The 21,301-nt window shown below is 42.0% G+C and overlaps 1 protein-coding gene across 9 annotated transcripts in view; it reads right to left on the bottom strand.

Moving 5' to 3' along the window:
- The window catches only part of Slc20a2 (solute carrier family 20 member 2), a 92,247-nt gene that overhangs the window by 52,838 nt on the left and 18,108 nt on the right, over window positions 1-21,301 (bottom strand). For 3 of the 9 annotated variants that reach the window (XM_033765344.1, XM_010617080.3, XM_010617085.3), the window contains exon 1: window positions 8,247-8,509. The exons of the other annotated variants lie outside the window; for them this stretch is intronic. The gene's annotated coding sequence lies outside the window, so the exon portion shown is untranslated. Of the gene's footprint in view, window positions 1-8,246; window positions 8,510-21,301 lie in introns of those variants that run through there. 9 annotated transcript variants of the gene reach the window in all.

The following is a 21,301-nucleotide window of genomic DNA, read 5'->3' as shown; positions in this document are numbered from 1 at the left end:
CCAGGGGTGCTCTACCGTCCAGCAGGAGAGGCAGAAGTGACAAGACGTCCCAGTCATTTTCTCTTCCTGCTCCACCTGCCACTTTAATTTCAAGCCACACTGAATGCAATCACTTTTAAAAAGCTTTTATGATGCATGAGCTCATTTGCTTTTAGTCTTCAGAGATATAGCAAAAACAAAAACGAGTGAACAAACAACAGCAAAAACAAAAACAAGAAGGAAGAAAATGAGCTCACTCTAGATCTTCAAACTAAGAGTAGTTTCTTCCTTTTAGGAAAGCCAACCTCTTTCCCTTAACAACCAGACAGCTTTTGACTTCTCTAACTTCGTGTACAGTCTCCAAAAATATTTTTATCTGCTTTGTCCCTTTTAAAGAAGTAAGATGCTTTCTCTCTTCCTTTGAGTTATTCAACTTACAAGTAACTCTATTAATCACATTTCAGTGGCCTTCTCACTGCTCGGTGTGGAGTCTCACGGACCCGGTCTCAGGCAGCTGCACAGGCCCTGGACCCCACGCCACTGAGTGCGGCGAGCCAGGCACCTCGGGTGCCCTAGCAATCGCCCCAGTGTGATGCTCACCGGGAACAATCCCACCCACCGAGTTCCTCGGGAGTGAGTGCCCCTTCCCGGGCAACAGTAGGAGGGAACTACCTAGTCACTCCCACTGTGCCACTGGGGGAGAGGCAAGATGACGAGGAGGCAAGGTGCGAAGGAAGAGTCGCTCCTTGTAAGGATGACGAAGGGACTGAGGAAGATCAAAACTCTCCCTTTCCGGTGTCAGGAGACACTCACCTACGATAACAACGATCCAGAACCAGAGGCTAGGCCAAAATGCGGTTAGCTTCTCAGAGAGCTTTGGGTTTAAACTGTAAAGTGTCAGAGATGCTGAAAGTGGATTCAGTTCAGTCTCACTCTACATTGCAGCTAACTTGGACCTGGTGACAGATTCCACTTCCCCCCGACACAGGGAGGAACGCATTTCAGAGACCCTTGGAACAACTATCCAAAGTCTCTGCTCTCATGTTCATCACACAAAACCAGTTGGAATCAGGGATACTGTTTTTGCTCCAGATTTTACTAACCACCAGTACCAAAACAGTTACCCCAAATGACCTCCTGATTAAGGTCACAAGGACATCCTAGCAGCATTCGGCAGTAATAATAGAGAGAGCCAGGACTCTTCTTAAAGTGCTACCATTTTTAGTACACAATGGTGAGACACACAGTGATACCACAAAGATTAACTCCTCTGAAAATACCACCTGGTGACTTGGTCTTTCCATCGTCCCCGTCACTGTCACCCGAGATAGTCCCCGAGGACTATGAATATGGCTCTGCCATTCGCTACTGTGAAGTTAAGATCCTAAACTATGGTGCCTTACCAAATTTAAATGTACGCCCTAACACACCAGACATACTACTATAGAAATATGCTGGATCCCAGCTATCTTGCTTGCTCTCTAAATTAAACCGAACCTGACATTCTGGCCAACGTGAGATCAGACTGAAGTTCACTGAGCATCGAGGCAGGAGAAAGAGCACTCTCATTGCCTGCCCCAAGGGCTGCAGGTCGAGACAAATGACCTTTGTCAGTCACTGCCAGGCAGCAGTGAGTGAACTTGTTCCCAAGAGGTCTCTGCCTTAAAAAGAGGTCAAAATGTTCCTTTATAAAAGTAGTATGTGTACATATAAAATGGTATGTATGGTAGCAAAGTAGAAAGGCAAAATGGTGTGAGGCTGCAAAATAATTATTATTAATTTTTTAGTATGCTGTACTAGTTTTATCAGTTGGGCTTGGCATTACTGTGTAAGCCTCTGAGAGGTCCAAAATAAAATAAAAACAGTTAATATAAACACAAGTTAAAAATAGTTCTACGTAAAAAGAATTTTTTTTCATTTTTATATCAGTAATATGTTCTCACTGAAGAAACAATTTAACATACAGGTACCTAAAAAGAAGGGAGAAAATCATAAATCATTTCCTACTGGTAACTAATGCTTATATTTGGGGCATAACATTCTCTTTTAAATGTACATAAACATATTGTACCCCCTTTAAAAATAGGGTCATAAATACAAAATATCTTGTAACCTGCTAGTTTACTCTATAAACCTCTAATGGCATCATTTTAAAGAGCTACATAATGTTGTGTGATAGAGAAACACTGCAAATTATTCAACCAGTACATTATTAGTTGTTTCTACGGATATTTATTGAATTACTGGATCAGTGACTCCTGTGTAGTCGAATAATAAGTAAAAGGCTTTCTGTCTTCTAACATTTCAAGTTTAATTTTTTTGACTGAACAATAACAGACAAAATTTATCCCAAACCACTAAGCGACTTTTATTTTTAATGGCACATATGTGAACTAACTCTAAACCGACCCGAGAGACAACTTCATCTTTCCAAGGAAGAAATACCAAAAAAGAATGACTAAAATGAGCGACACTTCTCTGTACAGAAATGAACACAGCCTTTCTAGGATGTCTGCAGGGGACTGAACTCATGGCCATGCACACGCTCAGTGTGTGCTCTGCCAAGGACCTACCCGCTCTCTGTCAGTGTCCTTCTCACTACTGTCACTAAGAGCATAATGGACAAGACACTTGGAGTTTTTCCTGTTGGATATGCAGTTGCTGAGAGTTCACAGGTTTTGAGGAAAAACTGTATTTGGAGACTCATTCAGGGTGTTAACCCTTCAATGCCTACTGACCCAGTTTTGGAACACGGACAACAACGGAACATGATGGTATGTGCTCTCTTCAAATTCTGATCCTTCAGTTTTTCTAGGTACATACATGAATCTCATGCAAAAAATTTAAAATTTTTCAATATTCAGCATAAATGAGTTAATCAAGCTCTCTACGTCCTCTAGATACCTATTGCAGAGTGAAACTGGTCCCAGAGTCTCATATTTTCTGAAAATAGACACAGATGTAAAACAATAAAAGTCCACGCAGCTTGATATTTAAGAGATCAGTTTCAAACAAGACCCAAAGCCAGCATAAGAACAGCAGGGCATACACTCGCCCCTTCACGGCCCCAACTAGGCCGAGTGGAGAGAGAGCTGGACTCCTAGCACCTGTCTTTTCTCACTCCAAGGACTTTTTCATACTCTGCAAACATATAACTACTATATAACATATAGCTACTATGTAGCTACAAAAGCCAAGGATTCTAACTAGCCTATTTTCAAGTGCTACAATATTAGGGCCACAATTCCTTGGCTAAGGGAGAGCATGATTTTTTTTTTTTTGACACCACAATGTGTTACTTGTGTGACACTTTAAATAGTATTGGCAAAACATAACCTCAGAGAGACATTTCTTCAAGATGATCACAAAAAGCTTGTATTGTACTAAATGCTACACAAAGTATAAACTAGACACACTCTTTTCAACCTCAAACAACTCTCTCAAACGAAAAGCACAAAATATAAAAGGGCAAGATGTAACTAACTTAAAATGCATTCACAAGATATGCAAGTAAAGTGTGAACAAGGGACTCTCAGGAGTTACTATTTTGATCGGGAAGGCTAAGAACAGCTCCCTGCCTGAGTCTAGACTACTCGTGACTTGGGAGAGGGCAGGAAACCTATGGCCACGGACATCTGAACTGTCATCGTCACCGACTTGGAATCAGTTTACTGTGGAAACACAGCTCCAGGGAGCCCCCACACCTGGCAGCACACTGCACCTACACGGGTCTCTTGCACATCCTCCACACTGCCTGCTTCTAGTCCGTCACGGTGGGATGAGGAAGAGCATGCCCACGCTGGAAGGTCATCTCATCTCACGCGCCAACTCTTCTCCAGAGGAAGCGACAGAGTTGGTTAAGTGGAGGAGAACTAAACTTTCCCACAGCCTGTGACATCAAGTGATCACGGATGAAGGCCAAGGCCCTGTCTTGACTACAAGCCCCGTACGTTCAACAGTCCCTTCAAGGGGCTGTGAACAGTCAGACGGGGGTCTACCTAGCAACACTGCTGCAGCACAGTGGACTGTATCTGCAGTGTCACTGCTCACACTGCCGCACCCGTTCCTTCCTTCAGAATGGGTACTGTCAGGGCTTGGCACGTAGCTCAATGACAGAGCACTTGCCTAGCATGTGTGAGGCCCTGGGTTTCATACCTATTATGAAGGAGCCACAAATCAGGACCAGACGAGGACCATAACAACTTCGCTAGGGGGAGGATTTGCCTGGTTGTCTCCAAAGGAGAGAAAGCAACATGGCCAAGACAGGAAGCGCTTCTTACAGGACTGGGGTGGGACTGAGTGATGGAGTGGCTGGGATTGGGGGAGTTTGTACATCACTAGCCCGGGCTTGTGTCATCACCAGTCACCAGGAGGTAGTGAGCGTCAGGTTCCTCTCTTGGTGGGTAAAGAGGCATGGCGGGAAGAAGGCTGTCCCTTAGGGAGAAGCCATGTTTTCAGGTGAGAAGCAGGGTATTACAGGAAGGGGAAGGCTATTCTTTTTATGTAGCTACCATCTTAAGGCGAGGGAAATCTAACATTACCCAGTACCACAAAAAAGAAAAAAAAAAAAGTAAAATGGGTACTGCCTTAACTACTGAATTTAGAAATCACTGCAAAATTTCCCTGGTTAATTATCAATCTTATTCAATTCACAAAAAGAAATATAAAGCAAAGTCAGGGCTAGAAGGGACTTTGAGAGGTCACATCTCTCCTTACTTCAGAGATAATATTGAAAACATTGCAGACAAACATAAACTCAGTTTTAGATGACTTCAGGCAAAAAGTTCACATTGCTATGACCTAGTTTTCCCTAATATTGAGTGTTCCCTGAAATACAGCATGAATAACGATTGCTGTAAAGGCTTCTTAACACACAGGCACCTCCACCTCCAATTTCTGCACCAACAGGTCCTTGGCCTGAGAACGTCAGTGTCACAGAGTGCCCACTCAGTGTGATGCCAAGGACGCAGGCTCCCACAGCAGGAGCTGCTGCCCTGCTCTGACCCTGAGTGGACTTGGCTCATCCATTCTGAAGAGAAACAGACACTGGCTGGTTCCAAGGCACACATATGCTGGAATAACAATTCAAGAGTCTCTCAGTCATTTTTTCCCCTCCAGGCTAAATAATAGAAGTTCTCTAACCTCTTATTATAGGCATAATTTTCCAACCCTTTAATCATTTTTTTGAGGTTCTTTGTTGAGGCCTCTCCAAGTTCCTTTCAGTTGTGGAGCCACGAACTGGACCAAGAACCTCAAACTCACTGAGGTTGGCATGCAGAAGAGTGATTTAGATACAGGCAGCAAGCTCGTGTTCATGAATTTCCGATCTGCAAGCTTGCCTGATTAGCTCCCCTTCTGCGTCACGTGCTCCAACTCTTGATTGAGCCACGGTCATGACACCTACTTCTAATTCAACAGCTGACGGGGCACTGTGAGCCAGTGCAGGGCTAAGTAACTTGTCCAACCTCCTATCAGTTCAGGAGGGGAGAGTTCCGGAACTCAAACTTGTATCTCAACATCATGAGAGGTGTACGGAGAAGGTGGCTTTTTATCTTTACTGCCTTTATGTCAAGTCCACCTGTGCACACAGTAACAACGTCAAGTGCAAGTGAAACTGCGGAGTCTGCCCTGCGGACAGAGACAGGCACTCGCGCGAGCCCTTGGCGCCCCTGAGGGGGCACCATGATGAGCTAAAATACTTGGGCTCAGCTCCACCTTCTGTTCTTTCCCCAGGGCCCAGTTTCTGTGTTTGTGTGTTTCACTGCCTCATTCTAGCAAGTGAGTTCCTTGCGAGCAGGCACTGTGCTCTCTTTGTGCATTGTATGTGTCCTGGGGATGCGTCATACATGCCGCATAATAACAGCGGTCCCCAGAATTCCCAAGAAATCAGCATTCCCCCTGGTCTGACCCCGTCATCACACGCTTTCTTCCGAGGCAGCAAAGCTGAGGGCATCTCCCCGCTCCTTTTGCTGTTCACTTCAGATAACACAGCTGAGTCCGGCTATAACACAGCCTCTTCTATCATATTTCTTTGTCCAAGAAAACACCCTAGGGATGTGATCACTGCGCACTGGCTCCAAACCCAAAGGCAACCTGTTATATAATATGCTTCCTGCATCCGCATGCACACAAGCTGTCGACTGAAAGCCCCCCACGCAGGATGGGGGTGATTCAGCGGCATAGCTCCTGCCTGTGTTCCTTCGGTTCAATTCCCAGCACCACTGGGGGAAAAAATCACGAGGATGAAAGGGGACCCGGAGAAAAGATTCTTTCTGTTTTCCTGAAAACTTCCAAAAGCTTCAGGACACAGGCTATTCTCTTGGAACCCAACAACAATAACACAAATCTACTTCACTCAGTGTCTACTCTGTGAGTCTGGGTATCTTGGCAGTGAAAAGGTAGAGGAGTAGAATGAGAGGCACGGGGGCGGCAGCTCTAATGGGATGGACAGGCAAACACCGTGACCTACAGGGTCAGAGTGAGACCGCGTGCTGCTGCACAGGTGGCTCACATCTCTTGGCTCGGGGCTCCCCCGCCCGTGACTGCACCAGTTCCACGCACTGTCCACCCAAGTCATAAGGAGTCAGCAGAGGTCCCTCACCAGTGGGAACCCTCACGACCAGCAACACTTCATCGGTACAGAGGATAAGTAGTGATGCGAGTTACAACAGCAGCAAAATGGGCAATTCCAACCCTGCCTCTTACACAACTGAGACTCGCTCTTCTTCCACGCACCCAGCTCACTCTCTTGCAGTACACAAATCATTAGAATAAATACTCTGGAAGTGTTTATGAGCATTTTAGCAACTTGTCTGAAAATACATACATCCTACTAGTAGAGAAACCCATAGAAACCTGTTACGTTTTTTTAAAATGACAACTCCTAATCAGTTTTTATTTAAGACAGCATTAAAAATTATAATGGATCAAGTGAATTTTACCTTGAAAACGTACAACAATCACATATCCTTAAAACACTCCCCTGAGATTCTGATGGCACCTTACCAACAAAATAACAAGGACTGCTAATAAAGAATATATTTTGGATAAAGAATATATTAGGAAGCATACACTGCAACAGAATTCCTTTTATTGCTGAAGACGACGTTAGAGAATTTTTGCTGTAATTAATCTGGACTATAAATTTCTCTTGGCTCAAGAAAAAACTAAGTTTCAAAAAAAGTATTTTTCTAAAAATAGTTTAAGAATTCAGTTCTATTTTCCTCTCTTACATTCTTTTCCCACTTAACTTAGTGCTAAAACATTTCCTTTCATTGTTGACACTTTATGTCATTTGTATTTAAAATCAGACAACACATAAGAACAAAGAAGTCTTTAAATAAAGCTTTGCAAAATGGAAAACGGCACTCACGGTACTGAGGGCTTGGCTCCCTGCTCACAGATGGAGACGCGGAAGCCCAGTTGTTTCACTAAAATCAATATTCCTTGAGGTGATAAAGTCTACACAGTAACTGATAAGTTCCTGCCTGGTTCTGTGTTATAAGCAACCTGCTTCACATGAAGTCAGTTTCCTCTGGATGCAAACACATTTCAAAACTAAGCAAGGTAATTCTAACTTAATTTTAAATGTTGACTATTAAAATAACTCATGGATTAAGAATAGTTAAGAGTAGAGACTATCATGGCCTTTGAATATTTTTTGTTAACTAACTCAACCAGAGGATGCCTTAAATTACTCTCTAAAACTTGCCTCCAAAATTAATTTTTAAAAAGTGCTTCTTTTTAGGATTATATAGGTCTATTATTTTTAAGTACAAAATCTTCTTTAAAATAAAAGCTATCTATACATTTAATAAAATTATATTTGATTTGATGCTTCCATTATTTGTGCAGCATAAACTTGTAGAGCCCAGCAGAACAGGAATTCACTTGTCACATTTTTCCCCTCAGAGTTAGGTTACCATAGAAAATAAAACCCAGTGACACAATATAACATTTCAGTATTTACAGGTGCCATTTCCACTAAAAAAACATTTTAACAGATAAGTAATAATCTATACATTGATTTTTTTTCCAAAAATAAAAGTAAGAATCAAATGCTTTCTCTGGGAAAACTGAGTAAGGCAAGCTTCTTGCAGCAGCACACATGTAAAGAAAAAGCCTTTGCCACTCTTTTCAGATAACTCTAAAGTATCAACTCCAAGGTTTCCAGTTTGCCCAAGAGATAAAGAATTGCTGTAACAGTCATATTAGGAAAATTTAAGGTGCAAAGAACAAGAAGTCTTTAAAATGACCCCAGTACTCACGAGGAGTTTCAAAGGAAATCTGAACCACAGTTCCTCAGCGGGCTGCTCTCCTGATCATGGACACAGTCTGAAGTCTAAAATATCGTATCACAGTAGGCCGAGACGTTACATTTCAGCTCACTAACTTCTACTCCGTAAACAGTTTTACAACTCGCAGCACAAACCCCAGCTAAAATTAACTGCAGTGGAGCAGCAGGCAGGAACACGCTGATTTGCATCATGTGTGCCGGGATTTATTCCCTAGGACAACACTGGTGTCCTCTTAATGGGAAATGTGGCCAAGGGGCGTGCCCTGGTGAACAATACACAGCATCATGGTTATGCCCATTACTGAATTCAGTCCAACGACACTAACTTCTTTTAAACTGTCAGCACAAGTACTGACAGAGAAAGAAAAAGCACTCTCTCTTTTTTTTTTTTGCAGCAATCACTTGATTTTTAAGCACATTCAGATCAGACAACATTTTGGCAACAAGGTGGCAGTACAGTATGCTCTTCACAAGGAAAAGCAGAAGAATGGTGAGATTAATTAAACAATATGATCAGTTGTGATGCTACATGAAATTAAACAGGCATTGAACACACAGACCAATCAGCGAATGCCCTTCCATAAAAGCCTTTTCCTTTCGATGAAGAACCATCTGCAGACACTCACTTGCCTCTGAAATCATCTTCTACACCCCCCAAGGAGTCGCCATGAAGATACAGATTCACCAGTACACCACAACTGAAAACAAATACCCCAAATATTTGCAAAAGGCATAGTTTTTTTGGCAAGTAGTATTTTGAAGTACATTTAGCAGCTTGGCTGGCTGGGATCGGAAAAAAATTGTCCCCTATAGGTGACTGATAATCCTCTCAGAATATTGAGGCTCCAGCTCACAAATACTCCAGGCACATTGCTAGCAGTTAAAAGAAAATCAGAACGTCAAACATCCTTTAAAACTTACAAATTCCCTGAGTAAGTACGACTTAGAACAAAGACAGAGAACTACTTCTTATCTATTCAGTGATTCAGACTAGTTTGCTTTAGGAATTTCAGTCCTAATGATGTATTTTGTTCTTACCGGGTATATTATGAAAGATATCAAAGCACTTGTGAATCTCCAACCTTGTCACTCTCCAAACAACTCTAGCAGATGTCATCTTCCCCTTCCCCTAGCACTTTCTGAGGCAGAATCTGATGATATAGCCCAGGCTGGCCTCGAACTCTCGATCCTCCTGCCTCGGCCTCCCATGTGCTGGGATAACAAGCATGTGCCACTCCACCAGCCTTCCTTTTTTGTTTTTTAAAACAGATAGTAAACTGACATAAGATAATTCAATGGCTGGAATCAACACTGAATTATTCTATTCCCCTCCTAAGCCCTCTAAGACATGGCTTCCGTATTAACTATTTAGCTATAATCATACAGATCTTTTCAGAGCTGTTTGTTTTCTATTTAAAAATGTCACATATTAGGTTAGATTTCAAGAGAATTATCCTACTCAACTTCCAAATCCCAAGCCTGAGTTACCAAAGGCTTAACATCACTCCTTGCCTCTACTGAGGGCAGGCACTCTGTTACACGGCCCTCAAAAGGTGAAGCACTGTCCATCTGTGGCGCTCATCCCCAGTGACAAATGGGCTGGTTTCGGTTGGCGTAAGCTGGAGTCCTCCGGCACAACCCCCCTCCTGTTGTTTACAAAAACAGCTGGCTGCTAACATCCCACCCCGCCGCCCAATTTTAGGCTGCTGCAGTCAGCACCGAGGGCCACTTTTAGAGGTAGAGCCACCTGACCCTTCTACTCACGCTACTCAAGTCCAGGAAGTGGACACTCCCACCCATGCTGAGGGAAGGGAGTTAGCACTAACCAAAGACAGCTCACTCTGATTAATACAATTATTCTCAATAATCCACAGCAAACTTAACCTGGAATTCTTTTGTTTGTTTGTTTGTTTTTGGTACCGGGGAATGAACTCGGGTCCTTGCACTTGCCAGGCAGGCCACGGAACCATTGAGCTAAGTCCCCTGCCCTAACCTGGAATTCTTAATGCCTAAAGATAACACTGTGAAGCTACTTTTGACATAATTATCCTTGTCCTATTTTGGCATAGTTCAATAGAGAAATCTGAAAGCCAAAACATTATTTTTTATCTAAGTGAGAAAGTAAGAAAAAGCAAACATACGAAGTTCATTTTTGCACTGGAGAAGAACAATTTTGTGTCCAATGGAGCTCACATCCACTACATGTACTGAAGGCAGGAGACACTGAACAATTTTCCAGTCTCTCATATGTCAACTATGCTGAGTGTGACTCTGCTGTTTCTTTCAACAGCAGCCACACCTGCTCCAAGATGCAAGAACCAAAACATACCAAAGAAATAGTGTGGCCAGCAATCTACATTAGTCACTGTGCTGCCTCCTAGTCATTAGTGAAAATAACTTGAGTCAACTCTATCTTTGTTGTAGGCATACTACAACAGTAGACAAAAACCTGTGTGTACCATTAAAAGCAAGGTAAAATCCTCCCAATTGTTTTCACCCATTCCTGGCATGGGGAGGAGGGAAAAGCAGCACTGTGCAAGGGGAGGGTGGTGATCTATGGGTTCTCCAACCCACAGATCTAAGAATTAAAAAATCACTATCTTTATTAATTCATGCTAATGAATTAACCTGATACAGACTGCCAATGTACATATTAATTTTCTAGTAGTCAGTTTTTTTAAAAAAATGAAATTAATTTTAACAATACATCCAATATACTATCATTTCAAAATGTAACAAATACAAAGCCTATTAATAGGATATATTGCTTTTGTCTGTGCTGATCTATGAGAGCGAGTGCACATCTAGCAACTCAGGCATCTCCACGTGTGTGATCCATATCTGAAAGGTCCAGTAACCATACACGTGAAAGAGCCCGCATCTGGAGACACCTCTGACAATTTTCTATAACTGCATCAACAGGCACTGTGGGTGTGTGCTCAGTAAACAAAAATGACACTGGCATGTGAGGATGAAAAAAAGTTTAGTTTTTGTCCTTATTGATTTAAAGTCTAAAGACTGCATTCCTGCACTGTTTTTTTTTTTTTTTTTTTTTTTTTTTGTACCAGGGATCAAACTCAGGACGTTGTGCTTGGGAGGCAGGCAGCAGCACCACTGAGCTAAATCTCCAACCTGAGACTATATTCTTAACTTCTGAAATAACATGCAAAATGCTCTGTATGCACTGTGTGTATTTTCTGGAGTGGCACTTCTTTCTTAGCTTTGTTGAAAAGGGGTTTATGGGCCAGGAATGTAGCTCAGCGGTACAGTGTCTGCCTGGCAAGAATGAGTCCCGTGAGCTCGATTCCCGATTCCAAAAAAAAGGAAAGAGCCATGAGATTAGCTTGGCGGCAGATAGTGGAGGAAAAGGAAAGCAACAGAAAACTGCATAACGGGGCTGAAAAGAAGGTAAATAAGCCAGAGGAAGGGAAGAGCACATTTTCATTCCCGGAGTGGGGCTAGGTTACGGAAACAGTATCAGTACACTCCAGTTAGGATGCTAGGTGCTTTGCAGAGCAAGAGGTAAGTTCCTGTTCAAGCTCACTTTTCAGTGCAGTGTGCTGTTGTGGGGTATAGGGAACACACAGGCAGGCACAGCTCATGTTTTAAATGAAGGCAATATTCAGAAGGAATACCTGAATATTCTGCATTTTATTTTGGAAACCTAGAAGAGTTATAGATAGATCACGCAGAGAGCACATATTCCAAAATCCCTGAAAACTACATAGGGAAATAACAATTATCATCTTCAAATTGAACCTGGTGACTTGGCACAAATTACTGAATGTGATAGGATAGGGAAAAAAATTCAGATTTCATCACAGTTCTCAGTTTTCAGAGGATGATATACTCATAGTCTTCAAAAAGTGAATGCTTAATAAATAAAACCATATCAATCCATGAAGGAAGAAATTACTCTTTGGAAGGCAGCTGTGAAAGCTGAGTCAGGAAGAGCTGGGGTCAAAATGGAGTGCACCACCTGCTCATCACATGACTTCCAGGGCCTTCCCGACCGCTGGGTGTTTGGTCCTTGTCTATAAAATGGGACAATAACGCTCACACCAAAGGGCACGATGAGAACCCAATGTGATGACGGGCAGCACTGGCACCCAGCACCCTCCATAAATGACTGTGGCTGCTCTGATCACACCACGCTGATGTCAGCACAGTGCTTGCTGAAGACCAGTGTAGACTATTTTCTGAGCAAGGATTAAAGGTTTCCTGCTTTTACAGCTCAAAGCTTCAGAGAATAAAAAGTTGAAAGGAACTTCTAATTATTGTTAAGTATTTCAGGGACACAACGGCTTGTTTAATTTTTCTCTATTCTACCTCCTCAGGTCCAGAGACTGAATCAGAATTCGGGGCACTGACTAAACAATTCATACTGATTATGTGTCTTGGTAGTCTGTCATAGGAATGATGCCTTATTTCCTGTATCATCTTTAGGCAGTCCTTTCTCATACTGAGTGTGGCTTGGACACCAGGACAACAGCAAAATAATCTACAGCCTTGAAAAGGGCTACCCCTTCGAGGCTTGCCCACTTTCGCTCTTTGGAACCCTGAGACTTCTCTGTGAAGCTGCCCTGGACAGCTTCCTGAGGTCCCCTGGGCCACCCAGCCCACCAGATGCCATGAAGTGTCCAGACAGTGCCTAGTGTAGCACAGACCAGGACCAGTGGGCAGCCTAGAGAACCTCAGGACATTCAAAATGCTTGCTCTTTTCAGGCCCTAGTATCAGGGGGTTAGTTCTCCAGCAAAAGCTCACTAATGCACACAATTTTAAGAAGTCTAAATGCTAAAATCAGGCCTCTTATTCACTGTATTTTTCAGAATGAGCACACTGGTGTAATCCATAGCTATTGAGTCTTAACACTAGAGAAATGAATTAAGCGTATCACTCATTTTATACAGACATAAACTGAGTGAGCACTCTACGAAGAATGCAAAGCTTTTTCTTCATTATTTTTTATAAGCTAATTCTTCAAGTCAGTTGTTTTTAAAACATATTAGCACATCCAATATAGTTTGATGACCAGATTTATATTAGGACTGTGAAAGTAAAGGCACATTATCACTGCTATTGTGTGGATGCTTATTTTAACACAGTTTTGTTAAAACATACTACATTCTATTGGGAAATTTAATACTATTATCAGTCATCTATTTAACAAACACTGGTTAAACAGCTGATCCCTGCTACTAGGAAACTCTGAAGCAAGTGCAAGCTCTGTATGAGTGGCAGAGACCTGCAAGCACAGAAGAAAATGGTACAAATGACAGCTCCGCCTTCAAGAGTCATGATCTGATGTGAGACAGATAGTATCGGGACACTTTTTGCTATATATTAAGAAGTCATTAGTAAGCACCCAATGCGTTAAAAATTCATTCCAATAGGAATGCTTTAAAAAAGTAATTTCCAGTTGTTTTAAGTCAAGAAAGGCACCTTTGGGACAGGGGCTGTAGCACAGTGGTGCCGCTGCCTGCCTTGCAAGCAACAAGGTCTTGAGTTTGATCCCCGGTAGAAGAAAAAGGAAAGGAAAAGAGAAAGGGAAAGGGAAAGGGAAGAGAAAAGAAAAGAAAAAGAAAAGAGGCACCTCGGAAGACACAACATCTGAATCACCACCTCTGCATGGCAATCAGCGTTCAACAGCAGGAGTGGGAAGAGCGTCACACAGAAGTGGAGACACAGAGAGCAAGGGGAGCTGCCGTGCCGTCTGGGCAGTAGCTTACGTTCAGGTTTCAGCTCCACCACTTCATAGCTGGTTTTGACTACTGGTTATAGTTAATTTCTCCAAATCCAGGCTATGAAGTTTCCAGGGAGAATAAAGGAACAAAAGCAATACTGCCTCGGTTCAAATTTCATCTTAGCACTTTGTAGCTGTCAACTTTGGGCAACTAGTTACCCTGTATTTCAGTTTCACTCTCTTTAAAACAAAGGTAATGGACATGCCTCAAAGGGTTAATGTGAAAATCAGATGAGTTTATATCTGTCAGGCAGGTAGAACAGTATCTGGCAAAACATTTTAAAAATAAATTCATGTTTATGCAACACACAAGAAAGATACAGACCATTAGCTGTATATGACTATAGATATCATACATACAACTTTATCACCAAAAGCATGACCGTAGAAGGTACTAAATATATCTAAAAGTCTCCCTTCTCTTTTGCCTTGATTTCACATATCTGCGATACAACACAGAGCTCAGACATATTTTCATGTCCTCCGACCTCAGCCTCCACTCAGTTAAAAACAGGCTGTCCCTCCTCTACTTGGAATCCGGGGGCTTCTTCCTTTCTCTTTCTAGGCTTGAAACTGCTGCAGACACGGCACAGCCCCCAGTCTCAAAACAAAATGAGTATGAAGAGCGTACATGATAGACACCTTAAAAGGAAAAACAGACACAGGCTTATTAAGTGCAATGTGAACTTCTGTAATTTATTATACTTCAAGCTAATATAAAACAAGAAACCTTAAATGTACTATAATTGGAGATTTTGGAACAAAGTCAAACATTAGATTTAAAACCACGGTAATTCAAAAATTAGGAAAAATACAAAAAATTTTTTTCCAGTGCTAAGGATGGAACCCAGGGCTTCATATATGCTAGAGCAAGTGTGCTACCACTGAGTTAAATCCCTGCTCCTGAAAAGAGAAATTTCCCCAATACTGGGGGGGTTGAGCCCAGGGCTTTGCATCATTCTTTGTATCAGCTCTGAATAATTTTGAGACAGGCTCTAAGTAAGTTGCTAAGTGACCCAAGGCTGGGCTCAGACTTGTGATCCTCCTGTCTTACGCATGCACTGCCAGGCTTGGCTTTGAAAATATTTTTAACTGCAGTTTTATTATTAACAAAATGTTAAATTGAGGTGCCTGATTTTAAGGCGGCAGTAATAAAGATAGTTATCAGGTCAGAACAAAGTGAAATAAGAAAACCTGCTAAAAGCACTTGAAAAATACTCTGCTGTCTAAATCAGTAGTATTTTCCTATAATCTTACTTATACTATTATAGCAATTAGTTTTTCACAGACATTATGAAGGTAAATTTCACTCATCATACATCAAACTTTATCACTAATTCTCAACTGCTCGTCCTAAATGTGTACTTCTCACTTTACCAATTATAGGAAAACTTCTGAGTAACTTAACAAACAGCTGATTTTCCAAAATATTTTATATTTTGCTACGTAAGTACCTGGCACTACCCCTTATTTCAATCACAATGCTTCCCCGGCAATAGAGTCTATCCCAAGTTACTCCCCATTTCCCCCCCCCCCGCCAGGATGAAGGTGCTCTACCACTGAGCTACATGCCCCACCCCTGTTTTGTTTGATTTATTTTTTAAATTTTGAGATAAGGTCTCACTAAATTTCCCAAGTGGGCCTGAACTTGCAGTCCTCTTGCCTCTGCCTCCAAGGTAGCTAGGATTATGGATGTGAGCCACCACACCCAGTTTCACCATTTTTTTGAGTAAGGGCTATGATTTTTTTTTTTTTTTTTTTTTTACCGGGTTTTTTTTTTTTTTTTTTTTTTTTTTTTTTTTTTGGTAACGGGATCGAACTCCGGACTTTGCGCTTGCAAGGCAGGTAGGTGGTGGCACCACTGAGCTACATCCCTGGCCCTGGTCTATCACATTTTTAAATTTGGAAGTTAAGACTTTCTGAGGAAAAGAGAAGAGCACTGTAAATAGAGCTGTATTGCTAGGATCAATCGAGCCCTAGCTCCATCAATTATTAGTTTTGAGACTGTAGGCAGTTACTTAACAGAATTCTCTCTGCCCATCTGTAAAATGAGGATAAGAATTTACCTTCTAGGACTGTTTTTATAACAACTTAATGCAGACAAAGCACTCAGCATGATGCCTGACAGAGATGTGAAAGGTCATATTCCTAAACAGATTCACGCCTCTCTGTGCGCATGGGTAGAAGCCTATACACTGAAGTAACAAGGACAGGGAACTCCTGGGTGAGCACTACAGTGACTGAGAATACACTGTGGGGCTCTGGGTCCGAGGTGCCCCTGCTACCTCACTTCAAGTGGACAGGAAATCTGCAAGTTAAGACTGGCCTTTGGGAGAACACAAGATCACCAGTTTTACTACCAGTAATTCAAATGTATTCCAATGACTCTTGCTACTCCACTTGAGATTTGTTAAGATTTGTTTGAAGGGGATACGGCCAAGAATTTATTTCCTAACTTTTAATAGTTTTGCTGTGAATGGATACAATCTGTTCCCAACCACATCAACTGAGAAGTGGTCACTTTTAGGGAAAGCAGTTAAGAATCTACTTTAAATTAAAGACATGAAATATTCATGAGAGCTCTAACTGTACTTGGCTATGAGAATCAGGAGGTGGCCAGTTTCCACAGGGGGTACTGCTTGGGCTTTCTGATGATACAGGTACATGACTGCATCCTTGAGCAAAAAGTACTCCAAGGAGTGCTCATTTTTCAAAAAAGCCGCAATAAGAAAGCTCTGACCCTCAACCCAGAAGGATCAACAACCCAGCTCTAAGAACTATAATGACCCAATAATTATAATAATCTACGAGTCTACTCTCAGACACACCAGAGACCAGCTCCTTCACACAGGCACTGGTTCACAAAAGGGCAGTGGACAAACAGTCCCAGAATATTGTAGACTGTGAAATAATAGACAATTATCCATTTTAGATCTTAATGCTTTCATTGTACGATTTGGCTTCTTTTTTCCTTGACACTATATTCTTGTCTCTTAAACTGCCAGGAAAGGGTGTATTTACCAATGCTTTGACTCAGAGCTATCCAAAAATGTTCTTTGAAAAAAATGACTGAAACTATCCCTTTTATTTTCCCAAGTTGAGACTCCCACTTAAACCATATAAAAAAAGAAAAAAGAAAAGTCTTGACAGGGCCAGATTCCTTTAAGGAATCAAAACCAAAAAGGAAACAAAAACCCTCTTTTCAACAAAACATATGGAAACGTAAAGGGGTAAGTAACATTTTGATGGTGAAAAGAAAAATCTTATCCTCCATATTCATGATTATTAAAGGAATTCGCAGCTGGTTAGATGGAGTATTCCATTTGTTCATACATTGTATATCAGAGCTGCGGATACCCAAATCACAACACCAGGCTTATTTGCATCATTCTTCGTATCAGATCTGAATAAGCCATCTCCTAGGAGTTTTATGTTGGTCAATGTTTGGGAAAAAGAAGGTAAAGGGCACATAAATAACTCAGTGCATCCCTCAAACAATATTCAAAAGACTCTCTGAGATAATTTACTAAATAAAGCAAGTGTTCTCAACAAAACCAACTTAAACTAATCACTGGCATGGAAAAAAACAGGAAGAATAAATCACATTTAAGTCACAATTCTTTAGCATATGTTGAATAATTTTGGACATGAGAAAAAACTATTAAAAATAGCCAAGAGAAAGATTAGGCAGAGGCTACAACACAAGGGCCAGGGGTGAGATCAAAATTAGAAACCTATGTCAGAGGACCATCCATATACGGGCATCTTTAGGTCAGTAACTAAGCTGGGTAATCCATTGAGCTAAACAGCTTCCACCAACCTAATGGCTGATTCTCCATCTCGTTCAAAATTTTCTCAGGAGTCACACAGAGGAGACAGCTTTGACACAACTTTACGCTACCATATTTGCCAACCTTCAATGTTTGGGGATATTTTCAAAATTGGTCTTTACTTTCTTTCCTAGTTCTAGATGAGAAACTTTGATTTTTTCATATACTTTGATCTTTCGTTTTTACAGAAGTATAGAAAAGCAAAAGCAGAGAATGGAACTTCTCCAAGCATTCCTGACCACATCAAGGTCCTGACTCCACAGACTGCCAGGCCCCTGAGCAGGAGGAGTATGTTCATCCTTGCTTATCTAACTTGTGGGTTCTTGGAGAGATCCCTAACTTCAAGCAGAGGAGTACAGAAGTAAAATAAATATGATCCTAGCTTCTAAGAGATCAGCGCACTCTGGAAAACAGATCTATAAATAATTACAATACAGAGTAAATTATACAATGGCAGTTTGTATAAAAGTAAGGGATGCACTTCTTGGGGACACAGGGGAAGGTTCTGTGAGGGAAATGCCTGAGTAGGTAAAAGTCGAAAGGGATGCTGGAAAGAACAATGGGGAAAGCCTAAGGCCAGATACAGAGCACAAATCACATTCTGGGAATAGCAGACTGGACAGGAGTGGGAGAAGGGGCAGAGTATTAGGGTAAAAAGTAAACCAGAGTCACAAGAGATTGCTCAGGTTCACACGTCTTGCTTAGGAGTTGGCCCATCACCCTGTGGCTCTCAACTCTAGTTATGTGTTAAAGTCTCCTGGGAAACTTTAAAACAAAACACTGATGCCTGTGTTCTAAAAAAACACCGATGCCCCATCTCATTAATTGGCCTGAGATGGGGCCTAAGCATCAGCATTTTTAAAGCTTCCCACAGCTCTAGTACAGTATGTGGTCAAGGGTAAGAACTGTGCATGCAGGCAACAGGGGTCAATGCAATTGTATAGGCAGGACAGTATATAGCATTTTTTTAAAAAGTGAGGAAGGTAACTGTGAGCAGCAGATCAGAGGCAGGGAGATTAGGTGAGGAATGTTAGCTCACAGGCTACTGATACAGGCAAGGGAGAAGTCTTGGCTCGACCATTAACTTTTTACTGACTTGTGTGACTATCAGTGATGAAAGCTAAACACCTTCTGTACACACTCAGGGACTTGATCACTTCCAGGAATGGTGCAGCTTAGGAAGCCCACTGCTAAGTTAGGATTGACAGCACTGATGGCTGGTGGAGGAGAAAGAGGAACTGGGGATGGTATTACCAGTTCTGGCTTGAAAAGCAGAAAATAATAAAACATGTATTGTGTGAAGCCGGAAGCAATAGCACATATCTATATTCCCAGCACTCTGGGAGGCTGAGGCAGGAAGATTTGAAGTTTGAAGCCAGCCTGGTCAACTCAGCAAAACCCTGTCTCAAAATAAAAATAAGAAAAGGGCCTAGGCAAATATATATCAGTGGTAGAGCATTTTTGCCTGGCATGTTCAAGGCCCTGGGTTTGACTCTCAGTACTGAAAAACAACAACAACAACAGCAACAGCAACAGCAACAGCAACAACAACAACAACAAAACCTGTGTATTCAAGTCTCAGGAGTCATACTAAGCACTGAGTATGTGTTACGTTCATCAACTCTTCCCAATCTGTAATACAGATTGCTCTCACATTTATTTCATAATCAAGGAAAGAGACTGAGACATTAATCAGTTTACAGTTGCATCGAGGCAAGTCAATGAACAGCAGCTGTAATCAACAGTGTGACCCAGAGCCCACAGTGCTAATGTCTTCCCCCTAACGAAGCAGGAGAGACAGGCGGACACAGCAGGGATTGCTTATGACAAGGGGGGGGGGCCAGAAGAGGTTTAATTGTAGGTATGCTGTGCCCAAGACAGTACAAGACACACAGATGACAGTACCTCACAGTTGAATCAGAAAAAGTCAGAAGAGATCAAGAGGTGAGGGCAGAAGGTACAGTAAACAACTGGTGGTTTGTTGGGTCCTCTCTCCACTTGGGGTGCAGGGCTTGATACCTCCTCAGCAGGTGCCAGTGCTGTCATTATCTCTCCAAGGGAGAACTAGACATGGTGATAGGGGTCACACCACCCATCACAGTGTGGAGCTACTCAATCCTCCACCTCATCCTCTTAGCCTCCAGCCTATCCCCTCAGGCACTAGGAATTAAGATGTGTTATGCACAGGTACCAACTTCTAATAAACTGAAACAGTACTTAAAAAGAAATAAAAGAAAATTCAATCACACACAAATGATGGGGGGGGAGAAAAGGGAGAAGGAGGAGGAAGAGTAGAAGTAGTAGAAGTAGTAGTAGTAGTAGTAGTAGTAGTAGTAGTAGGACCCACAATGTCCTAAAAAGCAGCAGTCCAACCTGTCTGAAGACTACCAATAGCAAATACAGGAATTTTTGAGACAGTGTCTCAGTCTAGCCTAAAACTCGCAGCGATTCTCCTGCCTCAGTCTCCCAGATGCTGGGATTATAGGTGTGTGCCACCGTGCCCAGACAAATACAGGGTATTTAAAAAGAAGTTTCATGTAAAAATGTTTGCAGGATAGATTATGGTTCAGTGTCACAGTGTCTGCCTGGCAGGCACCAGGCCCTAGGCTCAATCCCCAGTATCACAACAATGAAAAAAATTTTACAGTATTTATCCATTTCTATAACTGAAAGGACTGCTATACTGTGCTAATAATCTGAAAGGTGATAGTCTGCATCAACTGACTTGAATACAGAGGTACATTTACAAGCCAACATGGAAACTTGGGTGCAAACCTGTGTAAAGGACAGAGCACCACACAGACTCCACGCCATGTTCCCACTCTCAGAGTGAGCCTCAGGACGGTTTGTCCTGCCTGGGGAAGGGTAGGCCTGCGGGTCCCAGCCACCAGGTAGGCACATCCCAGAGCACTGACACTTCCTCTTCTACTCACGCTTCTAGTTCGCAAAGACTGGGTTTTCTGCTCTTCAAAGTAACAAGAGTGAAACCTTAAAGCCACACTACATTACACGTGTGGGTTATTTCAAGTTGGACAGTGAAGTAAACTTACGCAGTTTCAGATAAAAACCTGTAATATTTCAATTTTCAGCACCTCTGAAGCATGTGTACTGACAATAATGAAGCCTTTGACTCAAGCATTTTCTTCAAAAAGTACTTTTAAAGGGACTATTGCATCATTCCAGACTTTCTTTTGTTTTAGAATACAGGAATCTGACAGAAAAAAACGTTATATTCCAATTAACATAATCCTTGAGGTTCTGTTGTAAACCCTTCACGTAACGCAGCAGCTCTGTCTGCAGGCCTGTTCCTGTCATGTTGTGAGGTGGATGGACTCTCGACCGGGCCTCAGCCCACTCCTGGGGAGCGCGCCCCGCTCTAAGGGTAGGTGTTGGATCAAGTCAAAATCACGGTTCTTCATAACATGTATTTTTTTTTTTTTTTTTTTTTTTTT

Source organism: Fukomys damarensis, unplaced genomic scaffold, assembly GCF_012274545.1.
Source record: "Fukomys damarensis isolate Sample0158 unplaced genomic scaffold, DMR_v1.0_HiC HiC_scaffold_18, whole genome shotgun sequence".
NCBI lineage: Eukaryota > Metazoa > Chordata > Mammalia > Rodentia > Bathyergidae > Fukomys > Fukomys damarensis.
This window is presented reverse-complemented; position numbering and strand designations above follow the sequence as displayed.